At 34.0% G+C, this 21,114-nt stretch overlaps 1 long non-coding RNA gene and 1 other non-coding gene across 2 annotated transcripts; both read left to right on the top strand.

Annotated features, from left to right (window-relative positions):
• Positions 1-3,310: 3,310 nt before the first annotated feature.
• LOC112735986 (uncharacterized) lies at positions 3,311-4,125 on the top strand. The gene is made up of 3 exons (XR_003168664.2): positions 3,311-3,383; positions 3,460-3,531; positions 3,993-4,125. It is a non-coding gene; the product is annotated as an uncharacterized lncRNA (long non-coding RNA).
• Positions 4,126-5,588: 1,463 nt separating this feature from the next.
• On the top strand, positions 5,589-5,695 carry LOC112739759 (small nucleolar RNA R71). The gene has a single exon (XR_003170697.1). It is a non-coding gene; the product is annotated as a small nucleolar RNA R71 (small nucleolar RNA).
• The last annotated feature ends 15,419 nt before the right edge of the window (positions 5,696-21,114 follow it).

Below are 21,114 nucleotides of genomic sequence, written 5' to 3'. Positions count from 1 at the left end.
CAAACACTTGGTAATTTTTTGTTTCCTTTTCTCCCTCACTTACCCTCTTTGCGTGGTGCCCTAACCTAGAATCAGAACCCATCTCACCTCTCTCTTCTCTCGCCACTCTGTCCCTCAAGCCCGTCGCCGGCTCCTCAAGCTTTGGTCGCCCCCTCAAGCTCGTTGCCGCTCAAGCTTTGGTCGCCCCCTCAAGCTCGTCGCTGCTTCAAGCTCTGTCGCCCCCTCAAACTCGTCACGGCCTCAAGCTCTGTCGCCGCCTCGAGCTCGTCGCCGCCTCGAGCTCACGTCGCCGCCTCAAGCACGTCGCCGCCTCGAGCTCGCGTCGCCGCTTCAAGCTCATCGCCGCCTCGAGCTCGCGTCGCCGCTTTAAGCTCATCGCCGCTCAAGCTCTGTCGCGCTCTATCATAGTTCGTAAGCTCGCCTTCCTGCTTCGGCCATCAACGCTTCCTCGGCCCTGAGTCTGGGTTTAGGGTTTCAGCTTCGGGTCGGGTCTTCCATCAACGCTTGCTTCGTCTCTCTGCCTATGTGAGTTTCATCTTCAGCCCTGTTATTCCTCTTTCAATTTTATTGATGTAAATTATTAGTATATCTTGAATTTATTGCTCAAAGTTGAGTTTGTTGCTGAAATTATGATTTAGCTAATGTTAATCTGCTGTAAATCATATTTGGAGAGTTGAAGTTTTTTTGTTGCTTCCTGAAAGTTATCATAGTTTAAGTTTTTGTTGCTGCCTGAAAGTTATCATAGTTATCATAGCTGAATTTGTTGCTAGAATTCTAGAAGTAGAATTTGTTGTCAGCTGTAAGTTGAATTTGATGCTGAACATATCATAAATGTGGTTGTTGCTGGAAGTAGAATTTGTTGCTGGATAAATGAGTTGAGTTGAATTTGTTACTGATCCTTGTTGTTGTTGTGTTGAATTTGTTCTGATTAGGGGAGGTTCTGCGATTATTTTTTTTTAATTAAGAAGCATCATGTTCTATTTTTAATTTGTTTTTGGTTTTGATGTTTCCCAATTATTTTCGTGATCTTTGTTTCAGGAAAGTGCCATGAATGGCAGGCAGAGAAGGTTGAGAAAAAAAGGTTTAATATGTTACTCCTCTTGATTTTGAAGTTCTTTGATCCCAGTTTCTTCAACTTTTTGTAAATTAAGCTTTCATTTCCTGCTTCCATCATGTTAAGCTGTGTTTGATTGTTTTGTGCTCATCATGTTAAGCTGTGTTTGATTGTTTTGCAGTGTTACTTGATGTATATATCTCCTCACTGTTATAAATTCCTTCATTGATAATATTTTAAGTTCTTGCTTTCTTATCATCTTGTACTTTGTTCAAGAGTTGTTGCAGTTGGGAGCTCCTGAGATTGTTCCAGATTATCCAATTCTTTCTGTTGACGACCTAGCAGATCAAATAGCCGAGGTTCTCAACTTTTTTGGGTGAGTAAGTTCAAGCTTAATCTGTAATTGATTTCCATTTAATGACATAAAGAAAATTAGTTTACACCAATTTCCATTAGGCTTTGAATATTGGCAGTTGTTCGTTTTGAGAAGGCAATTTCACCCCAACATTTTTTTTGTCTGCAGTCTTAGTGCAGTAATGTGCATGGGAGTAGCTGCCGGAGCTTACATTCTTACCTTATTTGCTGTAATTATTATGTTAGTGCTATGCAGCCTCTCCCCTTTTTAAATTACATTAGAGTTTCAATGATGGATCGTTCAATTTTTCTAATGGTTTTATGTTTACAATAGATGAAGGTTTTGTCAGCCTCTCCCCTTCTTGTTTTGTCAGCTAAGGTTTCTCATTTGGCGTCTGCTGTTACGAAAACATATCTTTTACTCTGGTTTGTTTGCTTTTCTAATTTTGATTCCCCTTGTTTATGAAGGGATACACTGGTGACAGAGAATTTGGGAAAATACGAACAGGTGTGTACTAATTTGTTATAGCCATATCATTATTTATGATAGCTAATTTAGTGTAAATCTAAGTACTCAGAATTATATAGGATACTGTTTGTAGGCTCCATAACTAGGATCCGTCTACCAGCATTTGATTTCTTAGACCCTTTACTTACTTTAAAATCTGATAGGGAGTTGGGAGGAATGGTGGAGAAATGAAGTAGAGAAGAGAGGAAACTTATTTTAAGGGGGAAAAAAAGAAAGTTTAACATTAATAATAGGTATATTTCAGGGCTAAGGTTATCTTTGGATTGAATGCTCTTGCTGGAAGAACATTACAATCTGGTTCTACAGTTGGACCATGGAACTCTTCCAATGCTGAATCTTTTATCTGTTATACTGTAAGAAAAAATTACAGCATTGCTGGTTGGGAATTTGGTTAGTGTATGCTCCCTGATTACATATATGCCAAAGTAGCAAGCATCAGTGTAATTGATTCAATAAGACTAAAATTAAAAAATGGTGGTTTTAAGACTCATTATCTTTGCCACATAGCAGGATTTCACATTTAGTTTCTAACACAAACATTGCAAGTCTTTCAAGTTATTTTTGCGAAACATACTTCAAAAAATCAGGATTTCACATTTAGTTTCTAACACCTAATTGAAAGAATTCTTGATCCATCATATCTTGATGGAGTGGCTAGCACATTCAGTGGCCTCAAAAACATACTTCAAAAATCAGCAACCAAAGCAAAAGCATGGGTTGGTGAGGCAGGAGGGGCTTACAACAATGGCCACCATCTTGTGTCTGATGCATTTGTCTACAGCTTCTGGTTAGTTTAACTAACTCACCTTGAATTTATTTTTATTATTTTTTAATTTTTTTTTTGTCATTGGAGATTCTACAAGCATTTACTCTAATGTTAATACATCATAACACAGGTATTTGGATCAGCTTGGAATGTCAACTGTTTATGACACCAGAACATACTGCAGACAGAGTTTGGTTGGAGGAAACTATGGATTACTAAACACTTCTACTTTTGTGCCAAATCCAGATTATTATAGGTACCAAATATTAAATTTCATAGTTGAAGGATGTGCAGCATGTTATTGTGGACTATCTCATTTTAGCTTTCAAGTGTCATTATTACAGAAAAATATATTGTGTGCTCATTTTACAAACTCGCACATACCTTTCTACCATTGGTTGAGGGTGTAGACTTATCATATGCAGATCACACATTCTATCCAATGGTGAAAAGATGTGTTTTGTTTCGATATATAAAATAAAAATGAGTACAAATTATACATTCCTTCTTTGTGAGCTGATATATCCAACTGGTGTTCTGACATATATAGATGTTTACTTCATTAGTTGCTTGCCAGATCCGCAAGATCCGCAATTGGATTCAAGTAGGATAGTCTTTTAAAGCTTACTGACACTCGTGCTTCTAACAATAAGATGACACTGATGCACTATCTTTGCAAGGTATAATAACAATTGCACTAAAGGAATATATCATTTGATCACTTACCTTCTTTCCATTTTGCTATTTTGGCTCTAGGTTCTAGCTGATAGGTCGCCTGGACTGCTTGACTTCCACTTAGACCTTGTAAGCCTGGAAGCTGCGACTAAGGTGATGATTTATGCTTGGTTGGAAAAAGAAAATTATTCAACTGCTAATTGCTAATTTGGTTGGTTTATTGGTTCTGTTTCACTTTGTTCCCCTGTAAAACTGAGCACATATCTCCTCCTCTGACTTCTTGCAATGATATGTGTGTCACTTCCGTTTGTTTGTGGCTGAAAATTGTTTGTGCAATTCTGGTTGTTGTATTTCTGATTTTGTGCACTTTTGTTTGCTATGGCTGAAAGTTATATTGCTATTTTTGGCTCTTTTCTTTTCACCATGAACTAGAAGAAACATGGGATGACTTGGTATATATGAATTTTTCCCTATTTTTTTATTCATCTGCCGATAAAAAGCAAATAATACTAGCAAATAATACATTGATAGTTTTCAGTCTGGTTTTTTAATTTTTATAATCGCGAATGTCATTATAAATATTTTTCTAATTACTTTTCTATATAATTATGCAGGATAATATTGAGGATGATGATAATGAAGATTAAGTTGATTATTATTGTGGTTTATTGGCTAAGATAGAGTAGTGTTGGGAATGGATACATGTATAGTTGACTAATGACTTTTATTAAAAGATACTTATGTAGGATATAATATTTTAGTTTTTTATAGAGTATTAGTAGTAAATTCTAAGTGATATCATAGTTATTTTGATATGGCTATGTTTATTTTAATGAGATGTATGAATATTTAAAATTAACATTATTCCAGTACTTTTGGATCATTATTATAAATATATTTTGGTTACAGATAATTTTTATTATTTAAAAAAATTATTTAGTAAAATTATGTATTTTTTTTATTTTATAATATTTAACTCATTTAATTAAAAATGCAGAATTATTATATATATATATATATATATATATATATATATATATATATATAAAATAAAAATAATAATAACGGACCTAAGGCTACATTTAGATACAGTAGCTATAGTATGAAAAAAAAAAAACGAGGGACCTAAGGCTACACTTATAAAAAGTAGCCATGGAATATAATGTGGCTACGCTTGACAGGTGATGCAATAGTGTTGAAAAGCGTAGCCTATTCTAGTAAGAATGGAAGCTGAAAAGCGTAGCCTTTGGTCCTGCACAGCATCACTTGAAAAGCGTAGCCTATTCTTAAACGCCAAAAGCGTAGCCCTTGGTACAGAAAAGCGTAGCCTTTGAGAATAGGCAACGGCCGAATAGGAATCACCCCAAAAAGCGTAGCCGTAGCCCAAAAAGCGTAGCCGTAGCCTAAGGCATCATTTTTTTTTACTTTTGGCTACACTTTTCAAGTGTACCTGAATGGGTGTTTTTCTTGTAGTGTCTCATCACAATTGATAAGGATAACCAGGATAGGACTTCCAGTTCTTCATACCTTGCCAAGAGATTTTATTATTATTAATTTATTTTACTTGTTATTTAAATATACATGTACCCATTGCCCAAACTCCAAAACCCCAATTTACAAACTCATAACCAATAATAAGAACATACCTCCCTGCAATTCCTTGAGAAGACGACCCGAGGTTTAAATACTTCGGTTATCAATTTATTTAGGGGTTTGTTACTTGTGACAACCAAAATGTTTGTAAGAAAGGTTGATTGCTTGGTTTAGTAACTATACTTGCAACGAGAGTTTACTATAACCTCTAAACCATCAATCTTCAGTTCTTCAGACATTCATCGGTGTAATGAGTGCTACACGCACAAACACCACATACCCTTGGTGGTCCTTCGATCCTTTAAGGTTGAGGTGGAGCACTTATCAAAGCTTGAGGAATTTGTTGCCCTTGGGTGAGTTGTCGCAACATAATTGTCATTTCACCAAGGGTCTTGGTCAAAATAGCATCTCCGGAGGGAGAAACTTCATTCACAGCTTTCGGTTGTGGGCTCCTCGCCCTTGAGTGCTGAGTGGAGTCCGCCAAGTCTGATATAACTTCCCATGCTTCCGCAGCGGTCTTGTTCTTAGTCAATGAACCTCCACTCGCGGCATCTAGGAGAAGCTTGTATTGGTGATGCATTCCTTGTTAGAAATAACTGATAAGAACCAATTTATCAATCTGATGGTGAGGACAAGCCACCAGCAACTTCTTGAATCTCTCCCAATACTCATACAAAGTCTCCCCATCCCGTTGCACAATGCAAGAAATCTCTCTTCGCAACTTGTCTATTTTCTGGGGAGGGTAGAACTTTTCCAAAAACTCTTTACGCAACAAGTCCCAGTTGGATCTAACTTTTCCAAAACCACTCCTTTGCTTTTCCTTTCAAAGAGAAAGGAAAGGCGAAACTAACATTGCAGCTTCATCGGCCCCATGTCTTCTTGCAGTTGCACAAGCAACTTGGAAATCCTTGAGATGCTTCAAGGGATCCTCTCTAAGCAGTCCATTGTACTTGGGGAGCAAGTTTATCGTGTCAGACTTGAGCTCAAAATTTGGGTCTAAGGCCGGATACAAGATTTGAAGTGGTTGCAAGTCAAGATCAGGAGCTCCGGCCTCCTTCAAGGTGACTCTTCTAGGTGGGTCTGCCATGTCGGTGTCACCTGAGTCACTCAAAGAGAATTCAGTACTCCTCACAGATGAATATAGAGTCTCCTCGTTGATTGGAGAATAATGGTCACGGATGGTTGGTGATAGTGAATGAGAGTGCTCCTCAAGGGAACCCGATTCACTATCCACAAAAGCTAGCTGGCGCCGAGCTTGCCTTAAACGAGTTAAAGTTCTTTCAATTTCCGGATCAAAAGTGGCCAAGCTCGGGTCTGGAAGCGACCGTGTCATTCAACTGAGGAGGCAATAAAACCATGCAATTATGAAGGGTAAACGAAAATAGACAAGAAAACAAGAACCAACTCGACAATCAAAGACTACTAAAGTTAACTAAAGAGTAATATGGTATCTACAATTAGAGCCAAGTAGCAAACCAAAATCAAGTATTAAAATGGTAATGATTTAAGATTTGAATTTAAAATTTAAACATATGAAAACACTAGTGGTAGTAAATCTCTAACCAACAATAAACAACCTTTTAAAATATAGTCATAATTAATTCTACATTTATTAGATTTGAATGATAGTTAGTTATATAAAAAGATAAGAATACTAGCTCTATTCCTTAAGTTTAGTATAAAATCAAATTCAAATTAAATTAGGTAGATAAATCGGTTACAAGTTCATAGTAGAAAATCGCACTCTTATCAGCCCGCCTGATATACTAATAGTATTTCAGAAATAACTCAAGCTGTGGTTATCCGATTGACTTCATTTAAGATTAGTTATAAAGCTAATTCAATTATCTATAAATTTATCTCTAATAGAAATTTCCAAATTCCAAACGTAGAAAACGTTATAGGGCTCACAAAGTGACGATTCAGATTGAAGATTTCACCTAAATGCCTCCTAACATAACCTGCACATACCTAAGAGCTATTTGATCCTTCCTTTCTCAACCTATTCCCTTTTTCTATACAAAACATTCTAATATACACAAAGTCTAGCCATAGAACAAGTCTTTCTTCACTAACAAACCGCATCTATTTGCATCAGAATACCTAGCGAAACTTCACTGGAGTTAGGGGGTTTTGTGCTAATTTTTATATGTCATATCTTAAATGTTTTTGAATATATATGTAAGCATTGCAAGTCATGATATAATGTCTCTTTTCTTCATACACATTATGTCTTATAATAACAATCTTATGTGCATTAAAGAACTGAGGGAATGATCCTTTGGCAAGGGAAGGTGACCCCCAAAGACAAGATAATCGAGATGATCCTTCGGTAAGGGAAGGTGATCGGCAAACTTTTGGGAACCTTCAGTAAGGGAAGGGGACTCCCATCAATTTTATAATAATAATATATCTTGGTTGCCATAACTTCCTTCTTGTGTATGTCTAAATAACCTTGATTGTAAATTGAACTGAGGGAATGATCCTTCGGTAAGGGAAGGTGACCCCCAAAGACAAGATATCGATATGATCCTTCGGTAAGGGAAGGTGATCGATCAAGATGATCCTTCGGTAAGGGAAGGTGATCACCAAAACGTTTGGGATAAGAACCTTCGGTAAGGGAAGGGGACTCCCACCTTTTATACCGGTTTGAGCTCAATACCTTCCATAAAAACTACGAGAAAAAGTAATGAAAAGTGCAATGAAAAGTGTGATCATGATTGTTCTTCTTTTATCTTTTTTTTTATTTATAATTATGTTTGTTATTGCATTCAATGATTCTTCTTTTTCCAAAGTTCCTTTTTGTATGATGTATGATATGGTTTAAGATCTTTATTTTATTCAGATCCATTCAGTTTGACTTATTTATGGCAATGTTACTATTCTTCTCTTATTTATTATTTATTTTGTCTTGATTTATGGCCTATGAGAACATCATACCAAGGTTTATGAGTTTACCTTTATATGTTTTAACGCTATAGGCATTTTGTATGCATCACACATGTCATAACATAAGTAAATGAGAAGAATCTAAAAGTTACACCACTCCGACTAACAAGGACTTTTGAAAATAATAATTGAACAACATTGCATTATCACTGTTTTTATTTTAAAACTCGGAGTGGTTGGAGATGGATACGATGACACCATATAGATAAACTACTAAGAAACTTTTGTTTCTCACCCCTCTCTCCATACCATCTTCAGGAAGGATGCGGCACAAAGCAATACACTGCTCAGTTGAGGTGAAAGGACAAGTGCACTAGTGGGAGCAAACTATCGATGATGTAGATACAAAACATTAAGCGTTTACCTTAAGAAGGATGAATATACGATTGTTTTAGCCATAGTTATACAAATTAAGAGAATTAGGATTTTATGTGTGTCTTGTTTTATTGAGTGATTGCAAATTGTAACTATGATGTTTCTTGTTATAATTATTTGGTATGAGTAAAGCTTGTCATTGTTATGCCTTCATAGTTTAGCATGTCCGTTTTTCACCTTAGTATTTCCAGATCCACTTATATTTTTTTCAACTAATAACTATTCTAATAAAACTAGTTATTTAATATTTTTACACATGTAAATTATTTTATAAAAAGATTTCATATTATTTTTAAAAATTTTGCAAGGTTTTAAATATAATCCATTAAATATAACCCAAATTAAGCTTAACTCAGTTTAAAAGCATTAGGGTGTTACAATTTTGGTATCAGAGTAATTTGATCCCATAGGGCCATATTCTATGTTTGCCAGATTAAATTATTATCATTTAGTTATAGTTAGTGTTATATAGTGAAATCTTTTCAATGTGATATGCAAGGTTGCGAGAACCGGACCGGTCATTGAACCGGTCAGATGACAGGTTCAATGGTTCAATGGTCCAACCGGAGTCTAACCGGAGTTGAACCATTTTTATTAAATATATAATACCATTATTAAAAATTCAATATACAATTTTAAATATACAAATTCAATAATTTTTTAATTAATAAAATTCAGAAGTTTATAACAATAATTAGCAAGAAAATTCATCCTTAAACTCAGAATGCTTTGGTACAGAATAGGCTGTTGGTTTAAATCAATGATATGTGTCTAAAGTTCATTGAAAGCTAGACAATGTCCATGAAAAGGTAACCCAACACTCAAAGCTAGTTAGAGATCTTATCTTTGCTCTTTGAGTATCGACTGGCTACTATATGGGAGGAACTTCAATAAAAGAAGAAGCAAGGCAGAAAACTAAAAATTGGTCATTGCAATAAAAATTTAGAATCACAAACTTACACTCAAAAATTTCAATCCATTAACAGCGAAAAAAATTCAGAGTTACACCAAATTTCAACAACCACCTTTCAATCTATTCAACAATAAAACTCAGAAAATTTAGAATCACAAACTTACACTTACACTTAAAAATTTCAATCTATCAGCAACAAAAAAAATTCAGAGTTACAGCAAATTTCAACAAAAACCTTTCAATCTATTCAACAACAAAACTCAAAAAACTCAAAATCCAAATCCAAATCCAGAAAATCTAGAAACAGAAAACCTAACCAAAACAATCCAAACTTAACCTCCAAACTAAATTCAAAACCACATGAGCAGCAATCCAACTCAGAACACAATCCCAATTTAGAAGCCAGAATCTTAGAAATTAAAACTGAAGAAGCAGTGGCTTAATTATTACCAGAGACATGGCGAAGGAGGAATGACGGTGACAGAGTAAGCTCAGAAGAGGATCATTTTGCGACAGCGAGGCCCTGAGCAGTGATTTCACGGCGAGGCTCTGGGCAGAGATTCACGGAGGAGAGATGTGCTTGAAGAAGATTGAGTAACTGTTTGCGTGACATAGAGGAGAAGAGGATCGACGACGAGAACAACGACGGCACCCTCTATCACTGCCAATGACAACGATTACAGAGGTGGGCTTTACGACGAGCACAGAGACAGTAAACACAAGAGTGGCGGCAGCTGGGGGTGACGATGGCTGGTGAGGCTTCGCGACGAGCAAAGACGGTGAGGAAGAGAAGAGTGGCGGCAGCTGGGGGGCTGACGGTGGCTGGGGGGACTGACGGTGGCTAGTGGGGCGGTGGCTGGGAGCTGATGGTGGCGGCGGTGTTTTCTCTCAAAGGTTAGGCAAATTAGGGATTTGGTTGGAATGTGAAAGTGAGACAGAAGGGAGAGGGTCGGGTGTTTTGGGGGGTGGGGTTTTTACGTTTTTTTTTAGAGAACTGGTCTTTTGAAAAACCCGACCGGTTCAGCCGGTTCACCGATTAACCACCGGTTTGGCCGGTTTTTAAACCGGTTTTTTGCAAGGCGGTTTTGCGTGTCAACTGGACCGGCCATAAAATCGGTTTCCGATTAACCCAGTTAAACCGGTCGGTCCGGTCCAGTTTTCAGAACCTTGGTGATATGTGATCATCTAATAGTCAAGGTTAGTGTGCCCCCTAAATGTTTTTGTTTGAGGCTTATTGCCATAAATATTTGATCAAAATGTACATGTATTAAAGGTCAAAACATAAATTGTCTAAGAACACTCTACTCATACTTAAAGACATAGCAAAATGCACATGAGACATTCTAAAAAAAAAATAGTAGAAAATTATGTTTTATTACCTTTTTATGTTTGGCATGCGTCATGTTCTATTCTATTATCTATCATCTATGTTGTGGTCGTATGAAGCCCTGTTATCTTTATAGCATTATTTCTTTCTTTCCTTCTTTTACATGCATACAATATGTTCATCATCCAAGTTTTCATATGCAAATTCATTTTTTAAGGCCTTTTTACCGAGAGTACATGCATGTCTTTGCATTTTCTTGATTGATATTATTCCTATAATTGTTACCACTATCTTACAAGCCATTTAAGCCAAGAGTACGTGCACTCTTATAAACTCCATTCAATTATTTAATATGCCCCTCTATCATTATATTTCTTAAAAATATGATGTTACACAATCTTTTTATTTATACCATTTATATTACTATTACTATTTCTTTAATTAGAGAGAAGGAGAAAATGTGGAGCAATTGACTTGCATGTTAAAAGAAATTAATTATCATTAACTTTTTTTTTGAACTCTACTTATCATGTCTTTGTTTAGCTTGATTTGACATTAACTTCCTTAATTAGCTTTTCTTTCATTCCTGTTTGGTATTCTTCTCTCTTATCTACCCAACACTCCGATTAAACTTAGAAAAAGTTTAGGATTACTTTTCCCTTTCAATTGATTTGCTTTGAACTTGGTTTGATTCTATTTTTATTTAGCAGCTTTGGATCATTTTGTTGGTTTGATTCTATTTCTATTTAGCAGCTTTGGATCATTTTGTCTCATATAATTAGGCTGCAATAAAATAATTTGGGCATGCACACTAAATCACTCACGTGGGTTATTATCAACCCCAAGTCATCATGTTTGTCATCGTCAATTTGTTATATATTTACTAAACTCAACTACTTGTCTAATTGTTCTTAAGTGAATGCATATGAATAGCGATATGTAACTAATTATGTTTTTGCATGTGATTTATATGATTTGAATATTTGAGTTTGATGTGCTAGAATGTTATTTGATGATTGATGATTTTTATTGCTTGTTAGAGATTAGGCTGTAAACACATATTCTCGCTTAGGGTAATATAGAAACATTAAGTTTCTTAGTCGATTTCTCATTCTATACATTACCTCTTCAAGTAGGATAAGATTTTGGTGAAAACTTGATTAGTTTGTTGTCTCCAAAATTTAGAATTATCCCGAATCTTTAGAGAGATTTAAAATTTTTGGTAGTAGGACTGTCTAAAAACTTTTAAGATAGGAAGAATTCAAAATCTAAAACCAAATAACTTATCCTATCTAATAACTTTTTCTAGTATCATCTCCTAATTAATAATAAATTTAATATTGCTATTAAATTCTTAAAAGAAAAATTTTTATTATTTAACCATTATTAACTATATTTTTATTAATTCTATTTCTAATTTTTATCTAGATCAAACAACTTATATATCATATTTTGATAGATTTTTGAATTTTTGAGAAAAAATTAAAATTTGTGAAGTCAATTAGTATTCAACAATATTAATATAAATTATTGTGCAAATATTTAAATTTATGTTAATTTTCTATAAATTTATTTTCTTTAACTTGTTTAAATGATTATAGAATTTTATTTGATAATAATAAATATTTTTAGTGATGAAATATATATATATATATATATATATATATATATATATATATATATATATATATATATATATATATATATATATATATATATATATATATATATATATATACTACTTTTTATGAGTCAGAATTTATTTGAGTATCAATAAATATACTACTTTTTTTTTCACTTATCAATTATTAGTTTAAATGTAACCCATTTATCAAAATTAGATTTAAAAAAAATTATTATTATTATTATTATTACTTATCTAAAAGATTATGTACAAAATACTTTCACGCTTTGCACAAGTCTTGAAAAAAAAAATAAATTTATTAGTCTATAGTTCATTTTCAAAAATTTTTAACTTAATTATTGGGCCTATAGAATTTATATTTAATTTTTAAAAAAGCTAAAACTGATCTTTTTAGGAATATTATAAGCATGCGACTAACTTCTAAATTTATGATTAATTCTACAGTATTCAAAATGACATACGACAAAAATCAAGATGAAGTTAAGTGTCCTTAGAATATCCCTATAAAAGAAATAAATTAGTGTAGAGTCGCAAAGAAATAGGGTGCAGTGTGTTGTGAGAACAGTGACCCCCGATTTTTCTTTATTTCCTGGAGTAGATATACTTAAAAAAAAACTATGATTTACAAATCAAGCAAAACTGCATGAGGTATGAGGCATTGAAAGTAAAAGCTTTAATATGACTAGCTACAAATATTTTTTTAAGCGTCTTGTTATGTTTTACTGCTTGTTTGAATTTTCGTATTATGTTGTGTGGTTTAAATCTGATACAGACTAATAACTTAAGACACAAAGAAGTGAATAATATTATCTGTTATGTGAATCTATCTTTTATAATTATATTAGCTCATGATGATATTATAACTGTGTTGTATCTTTACTTAGTTTGTTTGAATGTATGGATTGATTGAACTTACTTATGTTGGAACTATCATATATCCCTGTAGAAAGAAAAGGTAGATAAAATCTACTAGGATAAGTGAGGTTGAATTAGTATCTTCTTAGGAGACACAAATTTTGAGGACAAAATTTTTTTTTAAGAGGGTGAGAATGTAACATCCCAACTTTTTGAATCAAGTCATTTTTTTCAATAACTAATTAATTATTTAAAATGGTAATGATTTAAGATTTGAATTTAAAATTTAAACATATGAAAGCACTAGTGGTAGTAAATCTCTAACCGACAATAAACAACCTTTTAAAATATAGTCATAATTAATTCTACATTGATTAGATTTGAATGATAGTTAGTTATATAAAAAGATAAGAATACTAGCTCTATTCCTTAAGTTCAGTATAAAATCAAAATTCAAATTAAATTAGGTAGATAAATTAGTTACAAGTTCATAGTAGAAAATTGGGCTCTTATCAGCTAGCCTGATATACTAACAGTATTGTGAAAATATCTCAAGTTGTGGTTATCCGATTGACTTCATTTAAGATTCGTTTTAAATATAATTCAATTCTCTATAAATTTGTCTCTAATAGCTATTTTCAAATTCAAAACTTAAAAAACGTTATAGGACTCACAAAGTGACAATTCAGATTGAAGATTTCACCTAAATGCCTCCTAACATAACCTGCACATACCTAAGAGCTATTTGATCCTTCCTTTCTCAACCTATTCCCTTTTTCTATACAAAACATTCTAATATACACAAAGTTTAGCCATAGAACAAGTCTCTCTTCACTAACAAACCGCATCTATTGCATCAGAATACCTAGCGAAACTTCACTCGAGGTAGGGGTTTTGTGCTAATTTTTATATGTCATATCTTAAATATTTTTGAATATATATGTTAGCATTACACGTCATGATATAATGTCTCTTTTCTTCATACGCATTATGTATTATAATAACAATCTTATGTGCATTAAAGAACTGAGGGAATGATCCTTTGGTAAGGGAAGGTGCCCCCAAAGACAAGATAATCGAGATGATCCTTCGGTAAGGGAAGGTGATCGACAAACTTTTGGGAACCTTCGGTAAGGGAAGGGGACTCTCATTAATTTTATAATAATATATCTTGGTTGCCATAACTTCCTTCTTGTGTATGTCTAAATAACCTTGATTGTAAATTGAACTGAGGGAATGATCTTTCGGTAAGGGAAGGTGACCCCCAAAGACAAGATATCGATATGATCCTTCGGTAAGGGAAGGTGATCGATCGAGATGATCCTTCGGTAAGGGAAGGTGATCGCCAAAATGTTTGGGATAAGAACCTTCGGTAAGGGAAGGGGACTCCCACCTTTTATACCGGTTTGAGCTCAATACCTTCCATAAAAGCTACGAGAAAAAGTAATGAAAAGTGTGATCATGATTGTTCTTCTTTTATCTTTTTTTTTATTTAAGATTATGTTTATTGTTGTATTCAAAGATCCTTCTTTTTTCCAAAGTTCCTTTTTGTATGATGTATGATATGGTTTAAGATCTTTATTTTATTCAGATCTATTCTGTTTGACTTATTTATGGCAATGTTACTATTTTTTTTCTTATTTATTATTTATTTTGTCTTACTTTATGGCCTATGAGAACATCATACCAATGTTTATGAGTTTACCTTTATATGTTTTAACGCTATAGGCATTTTGTATGCATCACACATGTCATAACATAAGTAAATGAGAAGCATCTAAAAGTCACACCACTCCGACTAACAAGGACTTTTGAAAATAATAATTGAACAACATTGCATTATCACTGTTTTTATTTTAAAACTCGGAGTGGCTGGAGATGGATACGATGACACCATATAGATAAACTACTGAGAAACTTTTGTTTCTCACCCCTCTCTCTGTACCATCTTCAGGAAGGATGCGGCACAAAGCAATACACTGCTCAGTTGAGGTGAAAGGACAAGTGTACTAGTGGGAGCAAACTATCGATGACGTAGATACAAAACATTAAGCGTTTACCTTAAGAAGGAAGAATATACGATTGTTTTAGCCATAGTTATACAAATTAAGAGAATTAGGATTTTCTGTGTGTCTTGTTTTATTGAGTGATTGCAAATTGTAACTATGATGTTTCTTGTTATAATTATTTGGTATGAGTAAAGCTTGTCATTGTTATGCCTTCATAGTTTAGCATGTCCATTTTTCACGTTAGTATTTCCAGATCCACTTATATTTTTTTCAACTAATAACTATTCTAATAAAAACTAGTTATTCAATATTTTTACACATGTAAATTATTTTATAAAAAGATTTCATATTATTTTTAATAATTTTGCAAGGTTTTAAATATCAGCCACTAAATATAACCCAAATAAATCTTAACTCAGTTTAAAAGCATTAGGGTGTTACACATTGCACTTAAAGTGAACTCTCCGGCAACGGCGCCAAAATTTGATAGAAGAGCACAACCAAGAGCAAGGGTAGGAATTTTCCTCAAAATTGGGATTAGCGTCGTATGTATAGCCCTAACCCGACGGATTGGCCCCTTAAATCAAATTAGAGGTTCACAAGATATGTCACAAGCAAAACCAAATTAAGACCGAGAGTATTAGACTCCCGAGTAGGAGCACTTTAGAACAATGGGTGTGCAATTCCGGTTGTAGTGATCAACGGGTTGTGAATGAAGAAATGAACATATAAAGCAATAAAAGAAAATACAAAATTGTAATAATTAAACTAATTAAGAAATTAAAGAACCGACTATGTAATATAAACAAGTAAAGTATGAAAGAAATCAACATATAAAGGTATAAAAGAGTGAAAGCATCAAAAAGAGTCTTGGCTTGGAGTGAGCTAAGGGTCCTTTCCTTGTTGGAACCACAACTATGACAATTATGATGGATTAGTCTCACTTAATCAACCCTCACATCGAAAAGTAAGTTAAATGAGCATAAGTGTCCTTAACCCACAAATCCTCACTTGCTTGCTAATTACCTTAGCAACAAATTAGCGTTAGTGGGAAGAAGAACAATTAACAACCCAAGAATTGAAACTAAATGTTGGACATTCCAACTTTAGGAACCCAATTGCTCACTTTACCCAAGCCAAGAACAAAAAATTTAGCCTAAAACCATGTTTGACATTTTGTCAAACACTTGGTGGGTAAAAAGCTTAAACATGAGGAAAATGAGTAGAGACTTGAAACTAAAAGCAACAATTGATCTCAATCAACAAGAATAACACAAGAAAGCATGTAATCAACATCAAACATCAAATTCATCGACAAGAAATTGAAATTGCAAGAGAGAAGCAAAGTTGAACTATAACTTGAATTAGAAGAAAGAGTAATGACAATGTAACTATAAAGAGTAATAACAAGAAAATACTTACAATGAAAGCTTACAAAATCCAAGATCAAAAATGGAAATGGAACTTGAATGTAAAACCCTAATAGAGATGATGAAAAACTTAGAGAAAAACTAAACTAAAGCTTCCTACTACTAATCCTAAACAAACCTAAAATGATATGCTACGTTATGTCTTCATTTCCCCCTCTAATATGAGCTAGAAGACTTCAGAAATGGGCCTCCAAAGCCCTCAAATTGTGAGGCATGTGCTATTTTAATGAAGTCATGTGCGGACACCTGTGCAGACGTACAGATGCGTGCGTCCGCACACTTCACGAGAAATCCAGGCATGTGCGTTCGCACAAGCAGCCGTGCGTATGCACACTACGCGATGCTTGGCTGGACGCGCGACGCGCTCGATGCAATCCACGCGCTCTTCTTGGGTGGCTGTGCGTACGCACAGGTAGCTGTGCGCATGCACACGTCTCTGAGCTCATTCCTTTGATTTCTCTTGCTTCCTCCACTTTGCATGCTCTTCTTCCATTTTCTCCAATCCATTCCTACCTTATATACCTAAAAGCACTCACCAACAACATCAAGGCATCGAATGGAAGGTGAATGGAATAAAATAGATTCAATTAGGTGTAAAAGAGCATATTTTCATGATCAAGCACAAATTGGGAGGAGAGATCAAAAGCATGCTATTCAGGGGAATAAGTGTGAGTTTATGTGATGAAAATCCATTAAGTTCTAACAAAAAATCATCATCAAATATGGTTCATCATTTCTCTTCGATCCGTGTTTGATTAATTCTAAGATGTATATTCGTTCTTCATCAATATGAATGCGTTGAACTGGCATAAGGTTATCACATTCTACATGGGTTCAGCTTGCGTCTTTCATCAGACAATGATGAACCACCAGCTTGAATATATGTCTCTCAGACGGCTAATCCACGACTTCATTGGGGACTTCTCGAGACATCAGTTCAGTCGATTTCCGGGGAGATAAGGGTCTCTGTGGTAGAGGCCATAACCAAAGGTACATCATTCTCTGATCGGAAGATCTGACCTTGTCTGTGGCGTTTTGAGTAGGATCATTAAGGAGAATGAACTGTACGAGATTTACCCTCAATCAGAATGGATCCACACTAAACCTGGGGTTCAGATATGGAGGAGTATTGGCAACTGCTCAAACCAGTGTCAATCACATACAGCCCGCCATTGAAGAAATCACTCACAAGTAAAGAGAGCAGTAATATCGGAGTTAATTCAGAAAGGCAAAGCAACTCCAATCCTCAACTACATTCCTATTCTTATAATTAAACATTGTAATTCCATCTTTCAAATCAACAACCTTCTAATATGCCTGACTAAGACCTGCAAGATAACCATAGCTTGCTTCAAATCACAATCCTCGTGGGATCGATCCTGACTCGCTCAGGTATTCCTTGGACGACCCAGTGCACTTGCTGGTATAGCTATACGAAAGTGTGGGGATTCATGCTACCATAATGTAACCTACATATAAAGAGCTCATATAAATCACAGCTGCGCATTCCACATTATCCAGCCAAACAATTCGATTATAAAATTATATACACCAACAGATATAAAGTACATGATTCAGAATAAATAATCTAAACTCTAACATACCAAAACCACACACCTGTAGCGTCACATTATTGAGAATCCAATACATGAATTACTAACTATCACTACATAAACAAAGTAGGCAATCACATATATGAAAACATTTGACCATAGGATGAGCCCCAAGATTGCTAAAATGAGAAGGAGGCTTATACTAGGTTATGTTTGTATTAATGTTTGCAAACAGACATTGATACAAATGTACTTTTATAAAATTAATTTTGATCAAAATTAGATTGGTGTCAATGTAATTTGTATTTGGATACTTTTTGTCAAATGTGCTTTCGAGAAAATGAATCATGTATGGATTATATTGACCAAAATCACATTAGAATGTAAAATTACTAAAAAAGACATAATTTATAACAATCTTTATATTACTTATGCAAAAGATAAATATTATTAAATGTAAATATTATAATATAAATATAATATGTTAACCAAAATATATTTAAATAATAAATATTATTATATGATTTAAAAAATAAAAAATTTAAATATATGTAACTATGAGAAAGTATAAAATAAATATGAAATTATGTGTTGTGTAAATTGGCATGTATGAAAGGTGATTAAGAGATTAGTTTTTTTTTTTTTTTTTTGTATTGTAGTAGTTCAAATATGAATATACAATGATGTGTAAATATAAGTATATGAATGAAATTAAGATAAAACTTACTCATTTTTTTTTGAAATATAAATTTGATAATATCAAAATCAATCTTAAAAAAATATAGTTACATGAAACATACATACACAAATAAACAACTAAAATTAATTATGCTGCATGTGATGAATTATTTGATCTCTAATTAAGTCACAGAGATCATCTATTTCTGTGAAAGTAACATCTGAATTTTCTATGTCACTTTCATTATCCACAAGTTCAATAGTATCCTCGTCTGCAAATCATTTAAACTTGGCATCAGTTTAAGAGTTTCTTCTAATAAAGTTATGTATGTATAGCTGTTGTTGCACGCACTAACTATGTGAACTTGAGTTTCAATATTGAAACTTGGCATTTTTCACAAGATTGCAAACCTATTCTTCCACACTCCAAAAGAACTCTTTATTGTGCATCTTAAACTTGAATGATAATAATTAAACAATGATTTTCAAATCCAGATGAGCGCCTAAAGTCAAATAGGCGTTTCAAGCGCCCCTAGTGGTGCCCAAAATGTTAAGCACGCCCAAGAACCTCATTTTAGGCATTTTAAATTCCCAAACCAGCGCCTTAATGCCCTATCCTTCACCCTCCAGGGTACTAACATTTGGTTCCTCATTAGTGGCATTTCAAATGCCCATTATGGCGCCCCAAATGCCCACTCTTTCTCACCTTTCGGAAAACAATTTTGAGCCCCAGCCTTTGTGTTTTAAACGCCCATAGTAGCGCCTAAAAAGCCAAAAACTTCACACCTTCTAGGAGTAACCATTTGGCAAGTAATGAAGCGTTTCAAGCGCCTACTTCCATGCCTAAAATGCTAACACTTTGACACCTACCTGAAGCATATTTGGCAATTTCTGAAGTGTTATTTCAAGTGACCCATGAAGTCCTCAATTTAGCTTAATTATTTCACTTAAGGTCCACTCCAATTCAGTGCAAGCAAGCCCACAATCAACAATCAATCAAGGCCACAAGAATCATCTAGAAGTAGTTAGGACTTTTTCATTTAATTATAATTTAAATTTTATTTGAATTTGTAATTTTAGGTAGCTTAAAAATAGAGCCATAGAACACTTCACACACATGACGGGGAGGGGGTCTTGGAACTCTTCTCTCCTTACACTCACATTCTTCTTCTCTTCCATTTTCTTTCATATACACTTTTGTAAATATTTTGTTATGAGCTTTTAATTCTCTTCATTGGGAAAGAGAGCTCTATTGCAATTTAATAGATCAATTTATTTTCATTCCTCATCTTCAATTCTTCTTTCATTGCTTCTTTAGAGAGAGCCTTTGTGCTTCAAATATCTAATTCTATCGAGAGAGGGATTAGATCTATTCGAATTTCATGATGAGCTTGAGAAAGGATTCATGGTAATTTAGTTTGAGGTTCTACTCTCGTAATTCTCTTGGTTGATAATTCAAAGCTTGATATGTGAGATGTAATCACTTTGAATTAAGATCTTAAGGGTTGTGTGGCTCTAAATTAGAGACCACTCTTCATCTCTTCTCATTAGCAATTAGATCAAGAGATTGGCAATTGATCAAGTTAAGAGAAATAAAATCACCAAGAGATTGGGGTTTGATTACTTATGATTTGCCAAGAGATCAATGATTGCATGATTAAAGTGGAGATGAAAATTATTGATCCTGAGAATGCAAGACCTCTTGATCCCAATGTTCTTTTAATTCTTAATTCTAGTTATTTACTTTCTAGTCATTTAAGTTCTTGCACTTTAATTTCTTACACTTTACTTTCCCGTACTTTATTTTCTCTTGCTAGTTAAGTGTTTATGATATTACCTTACTAAGAATTCCTTATTTGTGACATAAAGAATTTCAATTTCTCTTGGTGAGTATGTTTGTTACAGAGAATTTTCAAGAAAGAATGGAGTACACATCATTCTTTGATCAAACAAACTACATGAGATATTTTCCACCACCACAAAATGATTCATGTTACTATTCTAATGGTGGCTAGGAATATCAAGAACAAGGAATGATGGGATGCATCCCAGGGCTACAAAATGATCCATATTTTGATGAATTTAACAACTACTCAAGTTGTGGCTGGAAAGATCAAAACTAAAGAGGTTTCAATGATCCATACCCCATTCATCAAGAGTCATCATCTCTTAATTTTCCAACCTCACCTCCTAATTTCTCATATCAAAATTCTTCACCACTTGAGTATGCCTCAACACAAAATTCGTTTCAAAACCCATATAGCTCATTTCACCACCCACAAAACCCATTTCGCTATACACAAACCCCTTTTCAAAGTCCACAAAATTCATTTCACAAGTCACGAAATCCATATCAATTCCCTTAAAACAATTTCACCACAACCTATTCACCTCCACAAACTCATCAAA

Source organism: Arachis hypogaea, chromosome 13 (genome assembly GCF_003086295.3).
Source record: "Arachis hypogaea cultivar Tifrunner chromosome 13, arahy.Tifrunner.gnm2.J5K5, whole genome shotgun sequence".
NCBI lineage: Eukaryota > Viridiplantae > Streptophyta > Magnoliopsida > Fabales > Fabaceae > Arachis > Arachis hypogaea.
This window is presented reverse-complemented; position numbering and strand designations above follow the sequence as displayed.